The sequence below is a fragment of the Sinohyriopsis cumingii genome, chromosome 5 (assembly GCF_028554795.1).
Source record: "Sinohyriopsis cumingii isolate HCF-2022 chromosome 5, ASM2855479v2, whole genome shotgun sequence".
Lineage (NCBI taxonomy): Eukaryota > Metazoa > Mollusca > Bivalvia > Unionida > Unionidae > Sinohyriopsis > Sinohyriopsis cumingii.
This window is the reverse complement of record NC_142965.1, coordinates 96,222,441-96,236,427: the sequence shown is the minus strand read 5'-3', so window position 1 is coordinate 96,236,427 and position 13,987 is coordinate 96,222,441. Positions and strand designations below refer to the sequence as shown.

General features: G+C 36.6%; 1 protein-coding gene across 3 annotated transcripts in view; it reads right to left on the bottom strand.

The window, feature by feature from the left end:
* LOC149799817 (uncharacterized) overlaps window positions 1–11,351 on the bottom strand; it is a 70,234-nt gene extending 58,883 nt beyond the window's left edge. Inside the window, exon 1 of one of the 3 annotated variants that reach the window (XM_089959229.1) lies at window positions 11,152–11,351. The gene's annotated coding sequence lies outside the window, so the exon portion shown is untranslated. Of the gene's footprint in view, window positions 1–7,667; window positions 7,684–11,151 lie in introns of those variants that run through there. The other 2 variants (XM_089959233.1, XM_089959234.1) reach the window with 2 other exon arrangements.
* Window positions 11,352–13,987: the final 2,636 nt, after the last annotated feature.

The window sequence follows — 13,987 nt, the reverse complement described above, 5'->3', positions numbered from 1 at the left end:
GCCAGTATTGTGCCGAAGTACCGTTAAATGCCAATGCATACATGCATGTAATCTAATTCGTATTTTTGGAAGCTTATCAGCGTCACCGTTTTGATTATAACTATACAACAAATTTTATCCGGGACAAGATTTTGACTGGTTTTGCATTGGCATCATGGCGAGGTCATGTTACGTTCTTTCACTCAGTTAATATAGGTTACAGATGGAGAATAATAATAATAATAATAATAATAATGAGGACTTTGTATAACGCATACTCTTTAGACGCTCTAAGCGCTTTATAACATTAAACAACACCTATAACATAAAAACATATATAATGATATTATTACAAAACAAAAAACACCATGAAATTAGAAAACTTAAAAAATATGCAGAAAATATTTAAGGTAGGAACATTATTAGGTCTTTAAGTTTGTTCTTGCAGTCGAAATAAGTGAGTTTTAAGAGTACTCTTTAATAGGATCACTGTGTCTTAGCGTCTAAGTTGAACGTGCAATTCATTCCACGTTGCTGGGCCCTGGTATGCAAAAGAACGGTGGGCATATGACTTCGTTTTCTTAGTGGGAATAATAAGTATACGATTGTCAGAAGAGGAGCTTAAGTATCTTGCTGGTGTGTACACATGGGTGAGGTCGGATAGGTATGTTCGACTGGAGTCCGTCAGTGGAACATCGCACATAGAACAAATTTTGTGTTTAATTCTGGATCGAATGGATAGCCAGTGTAGGGTACAGAGGAGCGGAGAGGCGTGCTCTGATCGTAGTACTCTAAGTATGATCCGAGCAGCTGTGTTTTGAACGTTTGGAAGTTTCTGAAGTAGATATTGAGATGAACCAGGCATAAGTTAAATGTAGAAGACGTTTACCAAATTGAAATTTTGTATAACTTCGATTACCCGTCAGGGTTCGGGATCGAGACCATGACGGATATGAGAATAGACGGATAATAGAATATGTACATTAAAATATTATACAATAGACCGGGTCATAAAAAATCATAATATATACGTATGTACATATACCTGTTTTTCATATTTTGACGTACAATCCCCTGACGGTTAACAGAGACGGACGGTTAATAGGATGAGGGATAATCGAAGTTCTACTGTACCTGATTTGCCAAAATGTAACAGTTCAAGTCATACAGCTTTCTGATTGTTTAGGACGTATTAGGATTATATCCTTTAAATTTTATTCAACATTATTGCATCAGAAAAAACATCAATATGACATCACTTTGGTCACATAACGTCATATTATCTGAAGGGACATTGCTCGCGTAGTAGTTCATATCCTGAAATATGTATTGTTTACAGCTGTACTTTAATTCAGAAGAATGCAACATATCTTTTCAACGATCCTTGTTATATTTGTTTTACAACCGTGTGCACGAGTACTATACCCATATATTTATTTAGAATGTGAACAATGTTTAAATCAGATTTGTTTTATTCGACGTACAATGTTATTTTTATATTCATGCATTCTCCAGTTTGGAATACGGGAGCGAAAATGAAACCATTCTGTATCACTTACTTGTATGCACTTTTCAAACAAGGTTGTAGAGGGCAGCAACTTAATATTAACATTTCCAAATCTATTCCAACTGTGTGCATCTGTTTATCTAACTAGGTCAATTGCATTTTCCTGAATTCTTAAAGCAAGCGCAGTTATTATAAATCTAAGGTTATAAAATAAGCTATTCCTGGAAAAATGTATCTAATTAAAACTAACATGGACAATACAGTATGTGGTTGAAGGTGAATGGCTTTTAAATACATTAAATGATTTTTCCTCAACAACAGTATCAAAGTTGCAATGGGGGTGGGTGGGTAAATGACAAAAACCTTCTAGTCCAAAATATCTTAACGCCAGCGATAAGCTTAGCAGAGAAACCGTTTCCATGTCGTAGGGGCTGCAATTCTGCAAAATTTAATTTTTTAAAAATATTTGTTAAATATTTTCAATGACAAAGATCTTAAATTAAGTGCTGGAAGGATGCATAAAAAGAACAGTTCACAGGCGAGACATAAGGCCATACGGAATCATTGTTTCTTTATATCATGAAGTGGATGCAGTAAGACATTTCTTCTACCACTACCCTTATCTTTACCACGTATCAGATTCCCTTTTGATCTACCCCTTAGAAAGGGAGCCACTTTGGTTCAGTGGTTGGCGTACTGGGCTCAAAATCCAAAAGGGTATCGCGCACGAATCTCGGCCAGACGAACCCATCTCGCAATCGGTTGTAATCGTGTCTCTGGGCAAAGCACTTCACTCACCTTGACTAGGTACTCTATAACCTTTCGTAGCAAGGTTATAAATATTTCAGTCCATTTAGTAAAGTAGTTTCCATTTTCGATTTCCATTGTCTCTGGATCTGCACATATCCCTTCCTTCGACATAATATACCCCATGTACTTGACCTCTTTTGAGAACAAACGACATCTCTTGAGCTTAAGCTTTAGACCATCTTCTAGGAACCTGCTAATGACACGAAGAAGACGATCCACCTCTGAACGTACGTCTAAAGTTTATTGTGTTGTCGAGGTACGCCAAACCATATCTGTCTTTGGTGCCCTTCCGGAACTGTCTCCTTCAGTCTTTCAAAGATCATTGGTGCATTACAGAGCTCGAACAGCATAACATTGAACTCGTAAAAGCCTTGCCTGTTTCAGAATGCCGTCTTCGGCCGAACCGTTGGCTCCAATTCTACCCGCCAATAACCATTCATGAGGTCTCAGATCGAGAACCAAGTTACTTCTAAAAGCAAATCGAGCTAATGATCGATCTTTAGCAGTCACTTTGTTCAAGGCCCGCAAATCTCGCTGTGCCATCCTTTTCCTTTTCTGCAATCATTGGCAACGACCATGGACCGGACTATGGTGAAATTACCCCTTTCTTCAAGATGTCATTCACATGCTGGTTAATTTTTTGTCTGGTGTGAATCAGAACACTTCTTGGCGGTAGTTTAAGATCAGCATCAGATACAGCACTGAGGGACTGATAGTAGGAGATAAACTTATCCGACTTTCGTGCCTGTTCGCCAGAGTGTGATTCTTTTGATGCCTGTGCCATTTCTTCTGAAGGAGTTGGTACTCGAAGCTGCGACTCCTTATTTCGAAGACTAATGCTGCTCTACCATTCCAAATTCCGGCACTGCTGAGGACGACACTTCTCTAACTTTTCCGGAACGACCAGTGGTCACTGTTTAGGCGACAAATATTCATGTACATACTACATGTCCTTCAAACGACCCTGTTTAACATTGAATCGACATGAAATAATCATGAGAAAATCCAGTCCATGAATTCCGTTTGCTGGGATGTCAGGAACCAGCACTATATGTCGTCGACGAACCCCATGTAGGCTTATTTCGAAATTTCCCTTCACATGGACCGACATAGGTCTACCGTCTGCAACACTGATGTTTCCTCTCAAAGGAATCAGGTATGGCCTTTTCTCCTGTTTCATCCACCGACAGGCTTCTCTAGATAGGATATATACTGTAGCACCCGTATCAATCAGGAGATCGACACTTGTACCTTGAATGGTGGCTGATACATAAAAATCCGACGTGCGCACCCAATGATCAGTTTCCATGTCGATAAGTTGGTCTGTTTCTACTACGTCCTTGCCTTTCATCCCTGTAAAATCTCATGCGATCAGTCGACTGTGGGACTGGTTTCAAACCATTGTTATCTGGTGTCTTAGCAGGGTAATATTTGTTGAAATTTCTCAGTGCATGTAACAAGAAAGTTTGTCATGGTTTCTGTTTTTGCGTTGCTCTGGGACGGGTCTCGATTGCTTGGTACTCCTTACTTCACTCTTGAGTTCAACGACCAATCTCGTCAGCTCTAACAATTTCCCTCTCGGTTCACTGTTCGCCGACTCTTGTTCTTCTTTCTGTGTTGACACACCACGAACATGCCTTTCACCTCCTTGTCGTTGTAGCTCAGCTCTATCAAATGCCTCTAAAACGACTTTTCACTTTACTGCATCGATAATTGTAGCGAGTCTCATCTGCTGTACGTTTAAGGGCAGGAGAGGATCAATCAGGGCATCAATGGACTCTTCTTTTGCGAGCGTTCAACCAAAACATAACTCTTCTCTTGATAGCCTATTGTCGCAAGCCTCTGTATTTCCCGTACTAGCTCTGGTAACGCTTATCTATTCTTGTGACCTCTACTCCTTAATTGAACTGGTATAGCTCGGTATAGCTCGGTCTGGTTCGGTGGTGCGAAACTCTGTTTTGAAGCTTCAACCAATTCAGCGTAAGACCTCTTCTCGTGAATGGCCAGCAATTGCTATGCTTTACCTCTGAGACCAGCAACCAAGTACAGTTTGCTTTCCTCTTCTGTTCAAGACTTTAGGGTTGAACACATCTTGAAGTGAACGATACAATGTATTAAAGGTGTAGTCCCGTCATACGACATTGGATTATCGGAGTGTGTGTGTCATTTGGATTTTTAACGTAGCTTTAACAATTTTCCAGTCATATCGCTACGATGTTTGCAGTGTGGCAGTTTATAGTGATATCTAGCACAGGGGCATCATGTCGCATACATGTAGCGTGATGTCCCACCCAGTCACATTATCCTGACACCAGGCCGACCAGTCCTAAAACTTACCTCGTAATGCTGAGCGCCAAGCGAGGAAGCTGTTATTAGCATTTTTAAGTCTTTGGTATGACTCGGCCGGGGATCGAACCCACGACCTCCCTCATCCGAGGCGGACGCTCTAACCACTAGGCCACCGGAGGGGTGAGTATCGGAGTAACGATACGCCTCTTCAATGTTTTCGATGTCTGTGAACGTTGCCTGCACCGCATCTCTTGTTAATGTGTATCAGCAAACAGTCTGACTAGCTGACTGGGTCGTTTTCTGGATCGAGGACAAGGACATAGTCTGTGTCATCGACAGTATCGTCTTCGGGATCGCCTACTAGATAGTAATCTGCATCGTCTACTGAGTCGTGGTAGCAGGTCGTCACTCCCTCAAGATTAACAGAGACGAATAGGAGTGAAATTATGAGAGAAGAGAGATCTTCAGTTACTATCTGTATTATTGCAAGGTCGTGATAACAAGATTCCCGTGCTTTTTGAACGAGCATTTCAGCGCCTGTATTCTTGGTCGACGAAGGACCAAGTCCATATCCTTTTGAGATTCCATGGTCTTGCCCTTTTTCTATTCGTAGAAGTACGGCCAGATGTGCTTGCTCCGGCTGGGTGGTATATACTGTTTCACTCGAAAGGACGTATTCACACCACGACTGCAACCACAGTTGGCCCGTATATATACACACCAGGCGAAAGCGTGACCAAACATTAAGATGCTAAATGGCGCTCCAAAGTCCGCTATATTTTTAAAATAAAAACTTAGCTTTAAAGAAACGAAAATTACTGTCAATGTGTTTTCTCATTATAATATTATTGTGTCATTAAACACATAATACACAAACACACATGGCAATTACACAGTGCCAAGGTACTTTCATATTATTGTGCCATTTACAAATACAAACTCCTGATAAAAGGAAGTTACATATCTGCAATTTGAACTTGTCTGCTTAACAGTGAAGAATTCACCGTTTCACCAACCTTTCACCATATCCTTCTTCCCTATCTGCTTTTATGTGAGTGATTTTTGTAAAATCACAAGACATATGTCACAATTCTCTGTCTCTGTATTTACATAAATAAATGCGTTATACTAGAGCGAGGTTGTTTACCCGACGCTTTGGGAGTACAACCTGTTCGACTTCCTTGTTTGAGGAGTGTTTAAACGGCATTAAGGTTACAGCGAGGTCACATGCGTACACATATAGTGTATACAATAAGTCACATGACGGATAACGTCTTTAAATATTGTGGATGATACAATTTGGAATTTCACTTTATGTCTTGCTGTCAGACACGCAACGTTTCACAGAACGTTTCGAATGACGCCTACTAATCTTATTTGCAGGTAGATCTATATCAAGTCACTAATACACAGTGTATGTATGGTTAATTCCTGTTTTCATTTTTAGAGGGGCTTTTTGATTTCATGAACTCTGGATCCACCACCTGGCCTTATTCTATTTTGATTGGTATATGTCTAATTCCTTTCGGGTGTACTTCATGTTTTAGGTCTAGAGACTTAGACCAGCGATGCCATTTGCGATCATGGAAAACAATACGCCACAATTGTTACCATTGTTACAGGGCGTACGTCTGATAAGATTATCACCAAGCATGAAAAGTCCATAGTCATAACAACCTCAGATAGGATGAAAATTAAACATCGCGGCTATAACTACATCATCAAATAAACAATAAGTGATTCACACAGAAGTGAAGAACCAATTCCATTTCGAGACTTTTGCTATGATTTTACCTTACTGTCTTAAAAGCGACAACAAATATCTGATAAGCCAGGAAATATCGGTGCAGATCTCGCCGAGTCGCGTGAGGGTCTGTATGAACCAGAAGGTACTTTGAAGTGTGAGTAATTTCAAATCGAAATTGGAGACTACGAATCAAGTGCTTCAGTGATTTCACTATTAAACTAAACACTTCTAATTCTTAGATTATTTGTCGTTCCTAACCGGAATGTATATGACTGACTATAGTTATAGTCACGCCCTTGTTGAACGTCGAGCATTTCTTTTTTTTGTTGTTGTTGTTGTTGACAAACGCACTATAAGATTATAAGAATAATTTGTCTTGTCCAATGAATAAATCTTAGTTTATGCAAAGTCCATTAAATCCTGATATTTGAACGTTCTGCACTTTAAAGGTCATCAATAAAACTTCCAGACAAAACTTACTGATAGCAATGTACTTTAGCAATAATGGTCAGGTACTAATCTGAGTCCAGGAAAGAGGACGCTGTGTCAATCGTAATAAATAACAGGGTAGCACGATTTTATTTCAACACGTGCAGCTTTCATTGGGACATCACAGCGCGCGACATTCAATCCGTTTTGTACTTGGTCATACGATTAGGTGGATCTCGTTCAAAAATGTTGACATAAACATCGATGTTTTGCGGCATGTGTTTCTAGAGGCGTGTATATATTGACGTTCTAATGGAATATAGATGCATGTGGATCCATATAAAGTGATGCATGGGGATCCATATAAAGTGATGCATGTGGATCCATATAAAGTGATGCATGGGGATCCATATAAAGTGATGCACGGGGATCCATATAAAATGAATAATAGACGTTTAAAGCTATGTGTGTATAAATTATGAAAAAGAAATTATTAAAAGACAGCCATTACAGAAATAGTCGGTATCGAACTCCTTCAGTACCGGTAAGACTTGTACAATAGAATTAGTCACTAGAAAGATCAAAATAGACCCTGATCTGCAGTCGTATTATGAGACGGCAGAACATGTCTGTGCTGTTTACAGTTGCACTCAAATCTTCCTGAGTCACGTGAAATTTCATAAGAGCATAATAAAGATGTCAGTGACATATTATTTATAGATGAACTGTCGATTTAAAGACGGATTTCCTGCGAAAGTATACGTGGGTGTAAGACCTTGATAGCCACATTGAATACTTTTATTCAACCGGAGTAAATTTTAATGTCAAAGAGTATAGGGTTGTAGGGATATGTGTTTGGGATAGTTGGGCTAAATTGCCTGTTGTTAATCAATCCTAATATCTTACTTTCATCACACAACATCTCTGTCTTGAAATAGATATTTCTCTTTGCGTAAGGAACTTGTATGGAGGCGGCACACAAATGCAGCAGCAATTTGCTGGAAGAAAGGAAACAATACTTTACAGCTGGCGCAGACAAAGAAAGCATGTTCAGTTCCGGTTCAACAAAAATTTATACACTAGAACGTGGAAGTATTTCACTCAGGTTGAAACTAGGAAAAGACATGATGTATTACAAAAGCTAGTTGAGTTGTAAATCATTTAAAGTCAAAACTACAGTCATGTCGACTATAATTTCAAACAATCAAGGAAGAAAATAGATCAAGCATGGATCATGTCAAATTATTGAGATTGATATGTATAGAACATTTAACTGTTAAACACATGAAATATTTATAATTTAGAGAGATAAAATAATGTTTGAAAAGAGTTACCGTTCTACCTTTATTGAATAAGTATTTATACTCAGGCAAGTAGTTGATGGTGATGCAGTTGGCCACAAAATGGAAGACGCGAAGAGAAGATATATGAAAAGCACTTTTTAAAGCACAAGTTATCTATATACGACACAATTAGATCACACACACACACACACACACACACACACACACACACACAGGTATAGAGATATTAAAGTACAAACGGATGAAAGGTAAAAGTATTTACACGTCATATCAATCGTTTAACTACAAGCTGAAACCAGCACGACAGTTAAATAATGACAGAGGAAGAAAGATTCAGCAGTATCAAATGAATATTCGAAAGATAACAAATTACCAGAATGTGACAGATGTGGATAACAAATTACCAGAATGTGACACATGTTGATAACAAATTACCAGAATGTGACAGATGTGGATAACAAATTACCAGAATGTGACAGATGTGGATAACAAATTACCAGAATGTGACAGATGTGGATAAAAGTTACATTAGAAAATGAAAAATTAAAGCATGCATCAGAAGGAACATAAAATAATCGCATCAAGACGACCACAATACAGAAAGAACATAAAATATACGTGTCAAGGCGACTACAATACAGATGGAACATACAAAAATAAGTGTTCAGCGACTGCAGCACAGGTAATGTGCTACTAGTGGAATGAATGTCATCACAAAGGAAATGAAAATAGATGACATTACATAATAGGAAGTTGATTTAAACAATCAGAAACAAAATACGGGTAACGAAAATCAGACACTATTAATGCAATCACAAGGACATTAAAATTTCTACATAATTTATTGAGTGAAGGGATAACAATCATGCCCAACTACACAATCAACAATGCATCTTTCCCATGCACTAACTGTTTTCTATGCACAATATTAAGACATTTATGAAATCTTCAATTATATAGAATTACCAAGCGATGATCTCAAACAAGTTGACAGTAGAAGAGGTGTTAAAATTTAATCGTGTTTAGGTAAGCAGATTTTGACGATCCATTTTTTTAAAACCTTTGATTTGACATTTAACAGTAGATGAAATTTTGTAAATGTTACAGTCAGTATTTGAGACACAGTTGTTCTGGAGCACATGTGTTGAAGGCACAGAGGGATATTGCTAATGAACAACAGTAGAATGTTAAATATACAAGAAACAAAAAACAAAACTGTTGGAGGAAATTGAAAACGGGAGCAAGATTAAGCCGATAGCAAATTATAGAGGAAATGACATAACTATAGAATAAAAACGATACAGAATCACATGAATGTAGAAATATGTGAATAGAAGCTTCATTTTTGAACGTCCATAGTTAAGTAAAAGAAAAGATAACTTTTTTTGGTGTGGAATCTGACCATTAAGATGTTGAAAATTCCATTCAAAAACCACCTTACGCGTTGTTAAGGGAGTTATACATTATTGTGGAGAGGGCCGTATGTATGTATGTATGTATGTATGTTGAGTTGAGGGTGGCCTGAACTGTTTTCATAGTCCTTAATGGTGCCATATAAGGGATGCAGTGCAATTCATATAAGTATTTCATTAACATAAGTCAGTAAATTAGGCTGCTAATATCTTGAATTTTTGAACGTCCATAGTTAAGTAAAAAAGAAAATATTAGGCCATCTCAAATTGACAGATTAGGTCCTAAAATATAATATAATTATTGTCAAATGTTTACTCTTAAAATGACAAAGTTAGATGTTTCCTACATATTGTATACTCCACAGAAGGTTTTAAAATATATATCCAAAGAAGAAACATTGACATGCTGATAGTTCTAATTTAAATTACACCATCGTATTATAATTCATAGGAAGAAACAACAACAACAACAACAAAGCAACAAAAAGATAACGCAGAATGATCTTCTTCCAAAAAAATAAATTAAAAAAAAATAAATAAAGCAAGCAAACCACCAACACGTGAAATAGGTCTACATTAGTTTGTGACTGTTGAGAGCAACCTAATCCTCCTCGAAATGCTCCTTTCATGTTAAATTGTTTATTTAGGTCAGATGCACACGTGCTCATTACTTGATCTAAATAATAGACTAAAGCGTTTAAAACATAATAAGGACAGCACTTTACCTTTGTCCTGAGATTTAATTTTGTACAATAACTATGTTAACTCATATTAGACACGTTTGAACATATCACACATCTAACGATTAAACGTGTAGTTGGATGAAACTCATTTTCATAAGCTATTAAGCATTTTTGATAACTATACTGATTAGCTCCTCAGAGATGGATTGAAATTACAGGACTTAGGTCCGAACGATCTGATCCGAATAAAGCTGGAAAAGGGACAGTTTTCCTACGGAGAGGGAATTACAAAGAAAAACAGTAGCGTTTTCTTCATGATTTGAATACAAGATGTACAGTTCAAGGTTTAGTGGCTCGGCGTTGGAAAAAACTGAACAATGCTATTAATTACTTCACGAAGCGTAGAAAGTAATTAAAACATTCAAAGCTAAGACGATCTAAACATTCTGATTTTTAATAAACTTCTAAGAGTGAAGAAAAATGTTAGCAAGTATTCATGGCAGTTGTAAATTGTGCCAACGTGTATATTTCTTGCAGTAAAGATGTCAACTGTGTGCTAAATACGTGGCTCCTACTTAGCAGGAAATATGCATTAAGAAATTAAATTATTCAATTCATGATTGTATCACATACTGAACCAAGTAATATTAAATGCTAGAAGACATTTCAGATACAAAAGTATTGATAGTATGGTGCATAATTGTTTTTGAAATCGTTTGATATGAAGCAAATATTAGCAAAGAGGTGGTACACGATCTGGATGGAATTATTGTGTGTTACACAGCCATATTCCACGATCCATTCAAAATATACATGACATTCGAAGAATTTTGGTTGCCTGTTTTGATTAGAAAAAATAAATATAAATGATACATCGAGAAAATTACTATCAGGGTTAGACACAATGCTCTAACTACTGGTATTTAAGCAATGTCGTATTTTTAAGGACTGTACATAAGTAAGTTAAGAATAACACACGACATTTATATACCAAGAAATCATCGTCCGTGGTACTGGTGATCTTCCTTAAGACTGTGGAATCAGAATTACACTTGTAAAGCCACATAACTGGTGGAAAGGAGGTAATCACGAACACAAACAATACAATATTTGATTGCAGTACGTTACCACTACATCTGAATCAGATGCGCAGTCAGGAAATACTAAAACTTGAAGTGCCTTCACTTACGACTACATTACGAGAGAGAGAGAGGAATATTGTCATAACATTCAAAAGAAGTTTGATTTATATTAGACTGTGTTTACGCTGTAATGAGCGAATAATGTGACACATCAACCTTTGCAAGAAAGTACTAGGATGAAGCCTTAGTAATAATAGAAAGCCCACCAAATAGTTCTTTCCTAGACGTTTCAGTTTAGATAAGTTTACAGAAGTAAGAAATTATTTCTTTGTTGATCAATAAAAGTACATATACTTTGAAAACAATTGGCTAAATGAACTACTTTTAGGCACGTATACATGTATTTAAAATAGAATCTGTTGAGTGATCAATTGCGGAAGGACTATGTTTACAATGAATCTGATAGAAGCTGAACATAAGAACGTTTATGACTGCATCGTCAATTTTTGTCCAACGTATCTGAACAACAAAACTAACAACACATAATGATTATTCAAGGATAAAAAGATAAAAGCTATAGAACTACAAGATAAATTCGACTGAGTGGAAGACTTGACGATGTGAAAGCGAACGCAACTAACATAACTGAACTAACCTTTAGTGGTAGACATCTGGAAACACCTGCACCGGAAATCATACAAAACGTACTGCTCTTTAAACCAAGATTTAAGAGGGAATATACTTGTCGGGTTTTATTTAACATTAAGAGCAAATGATGAACAAAGAGAGAATTATATATACATGGAAGAAGAACTATGAAAAAATTAAGTTTCAGTTTTTAGTTCAATGCAATGTACTTTTACTATAGTTAAACATTGTCTTCAGCAGGTTACTTGAACTTAAGATAATGTGTTGACGATATGATAATGGATATATTCTCTAAAATGAATAAACAAAGGAATGGTCTAGGTCTTCCATATCTGTAATGCTCAAACTTGACATAATCATGAGACTCTTACACTCGAATTTACTGTAAGTCGACAGCAAGTCTTATATTGCGATATAGAGAACAAATCAAGGGTCTAGAAATGTCTTAACTTGAGGTCGTACTGAGATTCTAATTGTTACTAATTGAGAAGAACAACTTAATACAACTACAAGACGGTATAAAGTTCAAACCCGTCAGTTTCACTGTTATATCGAAACTTAAATTATGTATATTCTATTTTTATATTAGAAACATTATTCAAGTTTAAGTATGCACTGAAGTCACGTAGGTTCGTGAAATAATGATCCGGATAAATCCAATTATTTTTTCGCCCAAAATAGAAGGTTCGGAAATAACGTATTGAAACTACAAAATGAAATTAAGTACCACTTTAAAATTAGGACTGCACTTGAGCTTTCATTTTAAAAATCTTTTTTTAACTTTTTTGCATAAAGCACACTTTTGTGTAACCATTGAAACAATATTTTCACAGAGATTCTGAGAGGCGGCTAAGTCCTTTCCGCAACGTTTAAGTGGTGGATAAAGTTAGCGATGTAGCGGTCTGATTTAGATTGAAGAAAAAACTTAATCAAAATTAACCACTTAAATTTTGTAATCTATACAGGTCCGCAATAACTAAAATAAAACTAGCCACATTTTAATCTGTTTTTGAAGAAAAATACGTCTGCGACAATTGCCCTGTTTACGGAAGATTAGTGATCGTGTATTATTTTATTAGAGTAAACTCGTCACCAGAAAGGTTTCACATCCTAGTTATTAATTATTGTACAAGTGGGTCAAGGTTACGTTGGGTCGAATGAACCCACGATATACTCTGGTTCCCTGCATTGTATGTATGCTCTTTGCCTTTCACTCCGTTATGTATCTAGCTGAGTGCAACGCAGGGAGCATACGAAGCAGAGAACCAGACAACCTATGACAACGAGTTGTCAATACTGGTGATCTCCCCTAAAATATAGTCGTTGATCGTTTTTGGATGACCAACTATTTTCATAATTGTAATACAGACAGATGTATATCGTGACATGGACATTATACATAAAATCACTAACCTAAATAACAAACCAGACTGCTCTTCTGTCAGGACAGTGTATTTTGTTTAATCGTGAAGATGGTTTTTCATAAAAGTCCATATAAAATATAGTAATATTATTGAAAATGACGTAACACCAAATCCTCATAATGTTTCCATTTGCACTAACAGGACAACCTTTTCACATTTTAGCTATGGCAGACCCAAAACAGGAAAACGATGCTCCTCATTACATGGGAAATTCATAGTTGTTCAGTTCGTCACACATTATGTGCGCACTGATACAGAAATCACAGTAAGTCATATTATCGTAATAAAAGTACGGGAAACAAAAGCTGATATCTCCAGTTGTAGCATAGTTCTTCCTTCTGATTTCTATAAATTACTGATTCAAAAAAAAATATATATATTTTTATGCAAACACATTGTTCTTCCTGCTAGATTCGTTAAACGACTGACTTGTCTGGTATTAGATAAACATAAACATAATTTCGTCATCGCACACAAATCGTCAAACTTCGATTGTTTGCTTGGTAAGAAAAATCCCCGTAAAACAGATGAAATTAATTTCCTGTCATGCCGCCAATAAGGAACTGTTTTTTTTTCTTCTGCAGAATAAACAAACAACAATTGTTATGCTAGTATCTTATTGATACGAGGTTTTGACGATCTTGTTTCATAATTTGGACATAGATATCTCGTC